Here is a 14,300-nt window from a genome sequence, read left to right as displayed (position 1 = left end):
GTCGATCCAGCCTTGTGACTTTACAATGTAGGTGAATTCTCATAAAATTAAAACTTAAAAAATAAAAAATCATAAAGTATAAATATGACAGCCAGGTCATGGTTGTGTGGTTTTACGATGTAGATGCACTTAGAGTGTGGCACTTATTTATCAAATTCTATGAAGCTTTGTGATGGTTTCCTGCCTGCTAATAACATATGGATTGTAGACTTTGAAATTTTTGCTATCGCGTAGTAAATGCAGCCATGCCAGGGCATTGCAAGCACACCACATATTTGATGTGCTTTTTGTGTAATTTCTCTTCCAGTCCAAAACAGTTGATTTCACAAAGGTTTTCTGACGTCAAATCATGTTTTAAAATCACATTTTCGGTGAGTATCGCCAGCGCGAGTATCGCCAGCGCGAGTATCGCCAGCGCGAGTATCGCCAGCGCGAGTATCGCCAGCGCGAGTATCGCCAGCGCGAGTATCGCCAGCGCGAGTATCGCCAGCGCGAGTATCGCCAGCGCGAGTATCGCCAGCGCGAGTATCGCCAGCGCGAGTATCGCCAGCGCGCCAGCATTCTCCTTCAACAGTTGTCCTCTGGCCAAATACAAGTTAAAACACCAGTCAAAATTCTCTCCAAGTGGTCCGGCTGGCTAGCTCAATGTTGAAATGCTTCCTTTATTTAATATGAATTATGGACAAGTGCCTGAAAAGCTTTCTGGTCCTACTGGCTAGTCACTGAAAAATGAAAAGGGGAACCCTAACAAATAACACAGTATATGCACATATATGCACATACAGTAATGTATAGTGTATACCCGCATTCACTCCAGTCATTATAAATTAAGTGCCAACGTACCTAATTAAAAAAACAAAGTGGCATTCTGTAAAATATGAGTCATTCAATACAGATCCAGTCCAGTTATTAACAATCAGAACAATATTTATTTGGGGGAAACAATAAACGGCACACCGTTAACTGCAGGTTGCAATAAATATGACAAGAGCCCGTTGGCCGTTCACTTCAATTCATTTAATGATCATATTTATTTATGCGTACGATCAGTCGGCAGCCACTTTCATTAACATTCCAACGGGGTGACTCATCTTCCATTTACTCAAATTGCTCAAGATTTCCACTCGGAGATTTCCCCCGATGATTTCATATGAGATTACGCACAATCGCGTCTCGTGGATGTTTCTTGTTGGCATGGCAACCAAGATAAACACAGGCACACCCTTGAAGGGCCCCCGCTGAGTGGATGTCTTAAGTTCTGCTGTAACGTTGTTCTTAAGATGAGGTGACATTATATTTTTAACTACTCCGAGGCAGGTGGTCTCTTTGCTGATTGGACATTCTTGCTTCTACATAGTGTGGTCTAATCAAGCAGCAAACTTGTGTATTCACATTACTGCACAATGAAAACATTAGCATACAACAGTCCCAGTTGTGGTACAATCAGTGCAAACAATTTTGCTGGGCACAGAACTGTAGCAACTTGGCAGCCTGCGCCTGCTACAGTTCTGTGCAAAGAAGCAGGTTCATTGAGTAACAACCAAAATGAAATTCCATGTTGGTTGGTACTCACTGTAGGCCATTGTTTGTGACCGGTCCCTGCTAAAATTTGCGTTTAGCAGCGATTTGCGTTTAGCAGCGAAAGAACAAACTTGGACTAAACAAATTAGGCACTAGGTTATTACTAGATATTACCAAGAGATGTGCAGTATCACTATATTGATATTCTTACACTGTGCAATTTACATTGTACCCATTGTACAACAGGCTGTCTCTAAACCTATCTTCGGCCAACTGGACCTAAGGCATGATGAGTTCCATAATCAGATTCTGAGGAGCACCCTACATGTAGCTAAGATTGGACAAGCCACTGAAACATTGCCGCCTTGCTTGTAATACACTCAAGATACTGTCATGCCAACATGACAGAGCAGGCATGACAGAGCATCAACTTTTATTTGTTTTTATAAGCGAAGCAGCTTTAGAATGGTTTATTTATTCGTAGAATGGCATCATTATGAGCATTTTATAATAGATGACTTGAAAGCTTTGATGGTGGCTAGTCGACATGGTAACTGTGATTAGGTAGAGTTGGCTTTAAAACAGTCATCGTGTCCATACATTGCCATGTTCATAACACAATAAGGAACAATAACCATGTAGAGTTGGCTTTAAACCATTCATCGTGTCCACATTGCCATGTTCATAACACAATAAGGAACAATAACCATGCCCTTCACTTAAAAGGGAAGTTCAATGCACAACATGGATTACATCTAGGGTGTGAATTACAGTTTTAATGTTTCATATGCATGTACATGCTTTTGCCATCCATTTATTTCCTTGCTAAAATTTCCAATGCTAGCAAGTACAATCATACATGAACCAAAGCCAGCATGTCATATTTTGTTATTGAATCATCTGTCTTAACTCTAACATCTGAGAATCATTGCTGCATGAAATATTTCTCAGGTTATGCTTCCTCCGTGGACATACATGTATCCACTTCAGATTTTCATTGATTTCTCAAAAATGCTTTTGAAATTTAATTTTCACGGGTCAGTTATAATGTACAAAGAATATAATATCTACATTATATGGTAGCATTAAAACAATCGTACGGTCCAAGAAACCAAAGGTAAGCTTTGCCTTTAATAAAAATGAGCTATTTGGACTATACTAATTGCATGACAGAATCTATAAAAAGTATTATGCACACTTCAAACACACATTCACAGCAATCTATACTTTGTACACTGTAATGCAGGCTAGTGTACAGGTGGCTTCATGTCACTGTGAACTTTGGACAATAAATACACATGGCTAGTACGTAGTACCATAGAACATGGAGGTAGGACATGCATAGAGTAAGGACAGAGTACTTAGTAGTCTCACCTACAATGCATAATAATTATGAGATCAGAATCTCCAACTACAAGTACAGTAAACACGTCAGATCTCCTAAAACAAAACAGCTCAAATCCATGTTATCAATACTTTACAATATTTTGCTTCCTTTTTCTGTTCATCCACATTTTCAGTTAATTTGAAAGTTTTTTTTTTATACATTTCCCCAAAACCTGTTGTGATACATGTATTTATTGTCAAGTTTATTTTCTGGGATTTAGTCAAAGTATTTTTGCCTAATTGTATTGTGTGTATTTATAACCCTTTTCACACTTCTTACCTTTGACCCATGTAATTGGCAACCCATGTAAAAAGTCTTTGGCCCGGATTATTTATAACTAACCCGGATTATAACTAACCCAGAGGTTCTGTTCACACTACAATGTCTATCCAAGCGATAAGTTTTAAAACCCAGTTTCACACTAACAGTATACACCAAGATTGGTGGGTTAACCCTAGTCGTGGGCAGGGTTAAATTCTAGTTTTGGGTTGTCAATCCGGAGAGTGTTTAGCCCTGCAAAGTGTAGTGGGAACGCTCTACTTAATCCAGAGAATCTCTGAGTTAAATTTTTCCTGAACACAGAGATTCTCCGGATTAAAGTGTCGTGGGAAAAAGGTTTATTTAGATTATAGTTTGCAAACTGTTTTCTGTTTAGGTGTACTTGTGATTCTGAGAAAATAAAATACCCTTCTCATGTTGTGAATTGTGACACAAAAAATAGAGTGTGGGCATCGGTTCGTGTGTGGGACACAATGACTATGACGTATCCGGCAACACATGATCTCGAGTCTCTACCTCGGATTAGAAACTAACAAAAGACTTTTGACCTCTTCAGAAATGCAGTCTAGGTCATACCCTTACACAAATAACTTAGGTGGGATTCCAAATTCCTTAAAAAGCAAAGATCAATTGCACTTTCATCATCACAATTAAAGGGAGGACATACATACATGTACCTTTGGTGATTACTTCAAAAAATATTGACCATAAAAACTTACTTGGTAAAGAGCACTGGAGAGCTGTTGAACTTATAAAATGTGGTTAGAAATGTCCCCTTTGAAGTAATAATGAATTTTAGAATTAGGGGCCAGTTTTTTCACCATGACTGTTTTCTCAACACAAACCAACAATCATTCAGATAAAACTTTCTCATGTGACTTTTACTGCACTTTATAGTTTTGCCTATCAATCAGCATTTGCCATAAACAATAATAATAATAATAATAATAATAATAATAATAATAATAATAATAATAATAATAATAATAATAATAATAATAATAATAATAATAATAATAATAATAATAATAATAATAATAATAATAATAATAATAATAATAATAATAATAATAATAATAATAATAATAATAATAACAACAACAACAACAACAACAACAACAACAACAACAACAACAACAACAACAACAACAACAACAACAACAATAATAATAATAATAATAATAATAATAATAATAATAATAATAATAATAATAATAATAATAATAATAATAATAATAATAATACTAATAATAATAATAATAATAATAATAATAATAATAATAATAATAATAATAATAATAATAATAATAATAATAATAATAATAATAATAATAATAATAATAATAATAATAATAATAATAATAATAATAATTGGCACCATTCCCAAAGCACTGGGGAAACATCTAGATGAAATAGGGACAAATGTGAGGGTAGATCTGTTACAGAAGGCAGCGCTTTTGGGAACAGCGAGGATCCTGAGAAAGACCCTTGAGATCTAAGGCTACGGGACGTAGCCCGACTCGAGGAGTTACCAGCACAAAGGAAAATGAGATCTTTCTTTTGCATGCTGTGATAAAATGAAATAATAATGATAATAATAATAATAATAATGACTAAGAAACTATACTGTTTCGCAACCTTTTTTGAATAGGAGTCAATCACATGACATGTTGGGCACTACAATTATAATTGTCTGCACTTCATGCATGTCTAAACATGCAAGATTCCCACAAACAAAACAGGCATAGAATTGGGTTGCACTTCAATTCAGTTTCCTGCGGTGCGTTGTTATGAAGGAATGTTTTTTTGGCTATTAAGTCTTTGAATGAATACTCCTTGGTTAGTGACCCAAGCTAAATCAGTTTGACCTTGGTCAGTGGTTGTTAAATGTGTTCAGAAGAGAATGCGTGGGCGATTACATTAAATGCAGTCAAAAACATCTATGGGTCTCAGTCAAAAACATCTATGGGTCTCAGTCAAAAACATCTATGGGTATGTTCAGACCTGGGGTTAAACTAGTCCTTAATCCGAGCACCGCGGGTGTCCAAAAGATAACCATGACCTAGTCCAAAATTGGCTTGCATTCACACAGTGAGTTCATTCTGGTCAAGCGGACTAAACTAGCCCACCAAACTACATTCCAAACTACACATGTGTGGATCACAAACACACTATTTAGGTGTTTTTTCCAAGCACTGCATGGCTCAAATTTGGGGTAAAATTCCACAAGTCCGCAAAGCTTGTTCGTAGATCAAAATTTTTACCAGACCAGACTCTAAGTGACTGAGAAAGAATATTTCATAAAGCCAAACATGTAAACTGGTTGTATTTGAACAGCACTAAGAAAAGAGAAGACTTACTTATTTTGTCTTTTGGGCAAGTAAATAAATGAATGGTGTAAGTTTCAAACTTCTTTCTGTTACTCGATCTTCAATGACACTCATACAAAAATGTTTTTAACTGTTTGTGAAAATGAAAGTTAAAAAAAAAGTGTATTATTTTCTGTATACTTTGAGTCCTTGACATTAGTAATGTTTTGCATGTATTTTGTAACACCAATTCAGTCTGATATTGTGTACCTTTTTTCTCTCCTCAATTTGTGACAATACTGTATGTACATTCTCAATTTAAGTGCATTACTGAACAAGGTCATTACTACACAGCACGTTTATGTACAGTAGGTTCCATTCAATCAATGTGTTGTTGTTAATGTAAGACATCATTATGACTATTGCACAAATTACACGTACAGTATACATCCAACAGAAATAATGTGTAGGCCTATTTACTGTTAGCATGTACACAATGTGTACATCTGGAATTTGATAGGCCTATAATATAATTTCATCGCCATGAACATTTATAAGGTTAATCTGAATTTGAGCAAAAATGAATTTAAGAATTGTTTTCAAATTTGATTTTGAAACTAAAGTGCTTGGCCATCTACATAAATGTATCAGAGTTTACACTTTTCTTGTAATCAAACAAATGAATCATACAAACAACAGGTGTAAGTACATCTTACCACATGTTCAAACCTTAGCATGGAAGGAAAACCCTGCATTTGGGACAAACACAGAATGATAAGGGGGCTCTGGTTTAAGACCATTTAATTTAAACCAGGGAGTTGGTTCTAGGGTACAAATCAAACAGGTGTTTGTTTCTATCTGCAGTGTTTGAGCTCAGATACCAGAATTAAAATGAGAAAAATCTTGACACTGTATACGCATTGAACTGTTATAGTTTAGAATAACAAGCACTAAGAGACTTATCTCTGTTTTTTATGAGTGTGAAGTAAAATATATTATTATTACCAGTTCAAATCATAAAACTGAAAGGTATTATGTCAGATGCAAAATAAATATTTGAACATGATCTGTTTTTGTTAGCGTGAAAGTTCATCTGTGTTGGTAGTTAAATACAATTTGGTTTTAACTCTTGATCACAACACTGATTTTTTTTTTGACCAACACTTCGGTCTTCATCAGCAGGATGATACGGTCGAAAATTTCAGGTATGAAATTATTTTCAGTGTAGTAATCAAGAGTTAAAGCCATTGGACACTTTCGGTAAACAGTATTGTCCAAGGCCCCACACTTCGTGTATCACAACTTATATAAAATAACAAACCGGTGAAAATTTAGGCTCAATCGGTCATCGGAGTCGGGAGAAAATAACGGGAAAACCCACCCTTGTTTCCGCACGTTTCGCCGTGTCATGACATGTGTTTAAAATAAATCCGTAATTCTCGACAACAAGAATTGATAATTGTTTTAATGTTTTCTCGCAAAGTAAATCATTTCATGGAATAATATTTCAAGAGAAGTCTTTCACCATTACCTTCTGTAAACCCTGTAAGTTATTTGTAAATCTGTGAACTTTTTTTTTCTTTCTTCTGTGCCGAAAGTGTATAATGGCTTTAAAACCAAATTGTATGGTTGTTTTTGTTTGACATATGACACAATTAGGTATCATTATTCAACTGGAAAATAGAAGATCACATCAGCCATTCCGTGGTATTTGCGCTTCATAGTAAAAAATTTAAAATGGTAATCGTTGAAGTTTTTACATTTATTTTGAAACAAGAACACCTAGTGCTTCTTCTTCTAAAAAGACTTTATAAAAATATTCTTTATTGTTTTTGCGACAGCCTTGGGAGTAAAGGGTAAAAAGTGTACACAAAAGTCTGAACAATCCTTGCAATTCAGGTTTTGAAAAAAAAATCATGAAACAATAGATGTTCAGATTTAATCATTATGTATAAACAACAAAGAGTCATTAGTAAGGACAGCCAAAATTAAATATGCCTTTTTGAACTATTAACTTTTGAAAAATTCGGAGTTAATTTTTACCCTCGTTTTACTGTCACGCGAGTCACAAAAAAAATGATTATAGTATTTTTTCTATTATAGACCCTCAACATTTTTTTTTTTCTCTCTCATAATAGTGGTCTTTTCAAAGGGTCTTTCAAGAATTAATTAGTTTTTTTTACCTAGGCCTTCTACCTAAAAAAAAAAAAACACCCTCAGTTTTGTCACGCGAGTCACGGCTAATGCACTTAATGCACATGGTTAGCAAAAGCTACCAAAGTATCGTGGGGATGATGTCTATGGAATGTTACCAAAGCACCCCCAGCCCACTGGAACATACTACTATGCCCCTGAATTTATAAATTTTTGTTAGAACAATGAATTATAACAGTGTACAATTGTAACCTGGCACACTGTCAGCAGATCATGTTGAACTACATACACTGCATACTGCACTGTACAATACGCTCACATCTGCATAATTTACCTGCATTATTTAAATAATACAAGGAATGATAAACTTAAAACAAGAACAAACAAAAATATTTGATGAAACTGGGTATTTTAAGACAGTATTCTTAAGTTAGATTTGGAGGGGGGCATCAATAAAGAAATTACTTATCAGATTTACATGTACTCAGCCTAACACAGTCTAATGCCATTAGAACTTGACACCAAAATTTGTGGTTTCTTAACCACTCTGCCAAGCGTAGTGAGAAAAAAGTCCTTTCCCCAATCACAAAACAATATAATAATTTCTAGTAAGGGTTCTCTCTATGGGTTTGAGTGGTTCTGAAAAGAACCGGTGGTTTAACAACTCAACGTTTCGACCAGACAGTGTTGTTAAACCACCAATTCTGTTCAGAACCACCCCAACATTACCATGTTTAAAGCCTGTTCAAAGCCTGTTCAGATTATTTTTCCTTTAAATGTTGCTTCAGGTGTTTCTTCCTTTTATGAAAAGATTCAATTTCAAGTTCTGAGTGTTCTGAATAAAATAAAATGTTCTTGTTATGCAGTATCCTGTTTAGTTATTGTATATTTTCTCACTTGTCACGCGAGTCACAAACTTCTGTCACGCGAGTCACGTTGCATTTAACAAATTTTCAATTTTTTAAAAACTTTTTATTTTGTACTTTTTATAGTATAATATAGTGCTTCTCTTGTACTTAAAAAAAAAGTGATCTGGAACTAAAACGTTCCTCTGAGTTCTCACGACTGGGCAATGGCATACAGGGATGCAACACCTTTCATTTTTTGGCAGTCACGCGAGTCACATTTTTGGAACTCCTATAAAAACATGATACCTACACAATTTGTTTTCCTTTTTTATTTTTTGTTGTAGGGCTCTTCACTAAGTTTATATAAATTGAGTTACATGAGAGCCATGTGTTATATTTTGGAGTATAGATCTTTCAAAAGTTGAAAAACCAGTGAGATTGTCATGCGAGTCACAATGGAATGGCTGACAGGACTTGTCAAATTTTGAGTTTACTGGCCCGACAAACTTACTGGCCTCAGGCCTGGGGTCCAGTGTCAAATGGGAGCCCTGCATGTACAACACAATAATGTGATATCATATTGCCATTCAAGTCTGGCAACTTATAACAATGAAACTAAGTTCATTGAAATTTAATAAGCTTCAATTCTCATTACAGAAACCCATTAGTCATGGATTAAAAAACATCCACTTAAATATATGTTAATTATTATTTTTTATAAAAAACTAATATCAAAAATATTATTACTTACTTGGTCAACAAAAATCCTGAAATAAGGGGAAAAAACCTTGCTAATGTGTTGCTGTGCAGGGCGACAGTAAGCATCAGTCACATTAAAAGATGCAAGCGTAAAATGCATTCCAGTAATTTGGGACAACAACTGGTTCGGGACATAATGTATGAAGATGACCTGAAATGGATTGGTTTTATGTCAGACATTGTAATGTATCCTAAACTGAAGATTTAATCATTTGTGGATAAATAGTGCCAACCATCCTAGCAACATTCACAACAGGAAAAGGGTCTTCATTGTACCACTCGTACTGACTGACTCTATAGCGCTGCACATTCTCAATCAACCATGCCCCAAGTCCAGCTACTAAGTTTCCGGCAGATCTCGGTTTCCCTGCCCCAGAACAGGAAACAGGCTCATTCCATGGAGTGTGGAGGCCATTTGACCAAACATGTACATTTGTTAGGGAAGTATTATTGGATGGCACTGACTTAACGAATGAATGGTAGACACACATTCAAATTAAAAAGGGTTGTTTTGTTGTTTTAAAAATAGTTCATTTCTGTATTGTTTGTGATGTTTTGTTTTTATAAAGAACTATGTCTTTTCATTCAAAAAACATATTCAAAAGAAATTTTTACCCGAACAAATTAATGGATATTGCTGTTCAAAATTAGAAGTGAGACGTCAGGATCTCAACAAAAAATGATTTTTAATTTTTAATAACTACGCACTGAGCTACTTCTCATTGACAGAATTTGTCATGCAATTTACCTTTTAAAAGAAACAACTTCCTCAAATCTCTGTTTAAAATTTAAAATACATTTTGATTCAAATTGGCCAAAAATGAATGCTAATAATATTTGCTGCAGTGTGTCCTACATTAGGTCGCACCACATGCCGAGTTTTGTACACATGTTACTGTGATGTAAGGCGTAATGGGAACTGCACAAATAGACCTGACACCATCACTTTCTCAATGGTAGTCTGGATGAGATTGAAACCTGCTCTTCACTGACTGAATGATTAGTTAGGTCACAGGCCACACACACACTGTCATCCCAAATCAACCTTTCCATGCTGAATTTACAAACCACCAAGTAAGGTTCCCCCAGTCACAGTCACGATGACAATCACTCATATCATTAATTACAAAGATAAAGAGTCAGAGTCTGGGGACCAGACTGTTTTTTTAAATGTCTGCTTTAGTTTTATCACACAGATTGGTCCTGGAGGCGTATAACTGTTTTTCCTTTCTGTCAAGATAAATTATTGCCACATTTAGTTTCAGAAGTTCTGTACTAAGAATAAATGTAAATCAAGTTTCACCAAAAAAAGAAAATCAGCAGTGAATGTTTTATCATATTATTTTTTTTTCGTAAATGACATATCAAGTTAAATTTTTTAATTTGATAATAAATACAACACATACCACAAAAATCATGCCATGTCACAAAGCTTTTTTTAACAAAACCATAAGGCTCTTTTGTTAATTCCTAATGATATAGCATACATCTCAGATTACAATCTTAGTTTTGTAACAATTGGCACTTTTCCAATCGGATATTTTTTGTAGTACAAAGCCGTCACCAGGAGACTGAAAAGGAGACTGAAAAGGAAGAACATTCGATTTATTACTTAACTGTACAGAACAAGTGACTTCAAATGAGGCAAATCAGCTTATTATACTTTGTCTAATCCGAATCTCATAGACCCACGTAAAAACCTATTGCGCAAGAGCTAACTCATGCTGAATGAGGTGCATGCTGGTCTAGCAAGCGATCAAACTTGATCGCTAGCTAGACCAGCATGCATGCCATTTCATGCCTACTGCGCACGTACCGAGTATTTGCGATGATAAGGTCCATGCCTGCATCAGAATGATAAGATTCAGAGTTCTGGTTGGGAGAAGATGAGGCAAACAAACAGGTGGCTCTGTTCAGTAAAGATACTGGGTCTGGTGTTGTATTTTCCAGGCACCTCTCTGAGTGAAAACACTTAATTTTAAAAAGAGAATTACGGGGGGCCTGACTAGCATCTACTAGGGATGCATGAAAGTTTTAATGCATATTTTCTGATAAAAAACAAGGGATGCCTCAAACTGTACGTGAACTTTATCACTTAACCTCGCAAGCCTGAGGAAACCTGTACTATAATGATGCCTGCTATCCGAACCAGAGCTTGAGTCCTGTGCCCTAAACCACTCGGTTACGGCACGCCCCCCCCCCCCTTGCCTCTGTATACATTTTACATTAATATTAAATGCACATTTTATCAGCCTTCTTTAGATTTAACAAAGAGCAGAATTCTTCATTGCTTGCTTGCTTAACATTTACACTATAGGTTGATTCTATGTTAATTTAGCAAATATGTTCCCATGGATAATCAATTTTTTTTACTATGGCAATGGCTCTGACTCTTTACAAGTTATTAAACTGAAACTTGTAAAAGAGATGCTGCGTCACCCTTGAATCAACTACAGCTATTATTGATAGATTATTATACAAGCTTTATAAAAGGTCTGGAATTTCATTTTAGATAGAGCAAAGCCATTTTCCTTTTGCAAAGGGCACTTCCGTTGGAAAGTATTTTTAGACCAGGGGCAACAGACGCCATGACCTCTATGACCATGGACTGAATCCAAGGGCTGCAGTTGGCAGTGTACACGTACTATAGACAAACCAATTAAAATTGTTATCTTCCAGTACACGCTAATCTACCAATCAGATGCTTGAACTAGGGGGGGCTGTATGCTTCGTTTTTGAAAGGGCAAGGGCACCAAGGCATTTTCTTCTTGGTAAAGGGCACCCTATAATGAAATTGCAAATTTTTACAGGAGCATTTCAAGGGCACCAAGGCAATCGCCTTCGTTGCCTCTGTGAAGTATCAGGTCTGAAACAGCTACAACTACAACCTAGTTTTTATATTGCCCACTATGTATTGTGAGTGTCAATGCATCACGCTCCGCATACGACAGTGCAAAAATTACATTCTAAACTTTGTACGCGTGAATGCTGTATGTCGCGAAATACCTTTATGCGTTGCATATGTGAGACTGGAAGATAAATTTGTTTTAACACGCACGCTCGTGGAATACAGGCGTGTCTGCGTCCTATATCGTACTCGGCCTTCGGCCTCGTTGGATATGGAATGCAGAAACGCTATATTGTTCAGTATTCCACTCCCCCTTGTGTAATAACCTATAATATATTTTGGCCTACCAGTGTCTTATTATAAATAATGCTTATCACCATGCAGTTGCAGATATCGCATGATTTATTGATAATATTTTATTTCCATAGCAATCACTTTACAACACTGCTTTATACTAGTACTACAGATTTAAATATTTTGTGTAAAGTTTACTCAAGTCATGTTCAGCTCACCCAAATCGTTTTTAGGTTTAGCAAACATAGGCCTAGCGTGCTACGTTTACACAGTTAACTAAACATTTTACCATTGCAATGTCTTGCTTTGTTGGATAGAGGATAACAATACAATTTAGGCCAGGCTTGGAGCTTACTCAAACAAAATTTATAAAGAAGTGGGTTTTTTTAAATCATGTTTTGTATTTCGTACATTGTTCTTTCATTTCTGTTTCTGTTCCAACTTAATAATTAATTTAAATAATGTCCATACTTTATTTACAAAAATCGGTAGGCCCTATAGTATTGTAACTGTTTTTTGGCTTATTTGTTGACATAGAATCATGATAATGATGGCTATAACATATTGAAATATGGAGTTAATTTGCAATTCAAAGAAATGAAGAAATGATTAAAATTTAATGGTTTTGTTTTAACTTTAGTTTTATCAACATATTTTTTACTTTTTTAAATATAAAACAAAAATAATTTCACATGATCATGATGCATTTTATGTAAAAACGTATTCCAGAAGTATACGACATTAACAACTAGGGAAAATAAACAGTTCCTCCAGTTGTGTTGTGGAACTGTCATAAAACTTACCTGAGGTCAAAATAATGGTTATTGTTCTTCACAAAAGTACATCCATTCTCGTCAGAACGACATCATTTTGTACACACAACCGTCACACACACACAGTGACGGGGATGCCATGGAGGTGTCTGCCGTATAGTATTAGTATACTACCAGTCGTCAAACTCTTGTCGTTCTCGATCAATCCACTTGACAACGAGCCCTCATTTTCTTGACATTCACGTCAAATTCTCGTGATGACTCTTCACAGTCAGACTTCCAAACGGTACCTTAGGTCCCTAGCAACGAGGATGACTTGATAAGCGCAGGAAATAATGATGGAAAAAGGTGGATTATTCGCAATGTCAGTGGATATAATTTCACTGTAACTACCACTGGCTGTTCGCTGCCGGTGTGTACCTGTCCATATTGCCTCATTAGCTACTAAGTCTGGTTTCCGTTGTACTTAGGTCCCTTATCATTTGATCTGACGGATAGCACCAGACGAGTTTTGTAGTCCAATCAATCAGCCCATGTTCGATGACGTTTCCGATACGCGATGATGTAATCGATTGGGACACTTCGCGGGTTTCTACAATAGGGCAGTAAGTTTTTTTTTACAAGTCATCGTCTTTATGTTTTCCGTAGCAACAAGTCTGTTTCCTTCTATTTAAAGAACAATGTAAGGACACTACGAGTAAAACCCATTTTAATCACCACTGGTCATCCTCTAAGCTGTTTGTGTTCACCCCACCCCGCCCCGCATATTTTTGTATAGGCCCATCAATTTCTACCCATTTTCAAGTTATATTCCCCCACATTTTGGGTTAAAATTATTGTGACTAAGTGGAAATACAATTCCCCACTTATTTTTTACTCCGACGATACTAAAAACATCTTAACATACGTTGCTTCCCAGGCATCGGTGTTCTAAAAATGTAATTTAGGTTTTCTGGGTATCCTAAAAAGTAAACTGTAAACCAGTGCCCCCCCACACGCAATACTGTGCCCCAGTGGAAAACCGTTGCCCTGAGTGGTTAGCGGGCCTTGAGTTTACAGGGTTGTAAACTTCTTGGGTTCGAATTCTACCCAAGCTAACCGCTGATTTCACACACAATGACTAAAATA

General features: G+C 35.9%; 1 protein-coding gene across 1 annotated transcript in view; it reads right to left on the bottom strand.

Annotated features, from left to right (window-relative positions):
• Positions 1–13,591, bottom strand: part of LOC117291169 (mitogen-activated protein kinase kinase kinase 2-like) — a 73,998-nt gene extending 60,407 nt beyond the window's left edge. Inside the window, exon 1 of the mRNA XM_033772738.1 lies at positions 13,203–13,591. The gene's annotated coding sequence lies outside the window, so the exon portion shown is untranslated. The remainder of the gene's footprint in view (positions 1–13,202) is intronic.
• Between the last annotated feature and the right edge of the window lie 709 nt (positions 13,592–14,300).

Source organism: Asterias rubens, chromosome 6 (genome assembly GCF_902459465.1).
Source record: "Asterias rubens chromosome 6, eAstRub1.3, whole genome shotgun sequence".
Taxonomy (NCBI): Eukaryota; Metazoa; Echinodermata; class Asteroidea; order Forcipulatida; family Asteriidae; genus Asterias; species Asterias rubens.
The sequence above is the reverse complement of the archived record's forward strand: the minus strand, read 5'-3'. Positions and strand labels throughout refer to the sequence as shown.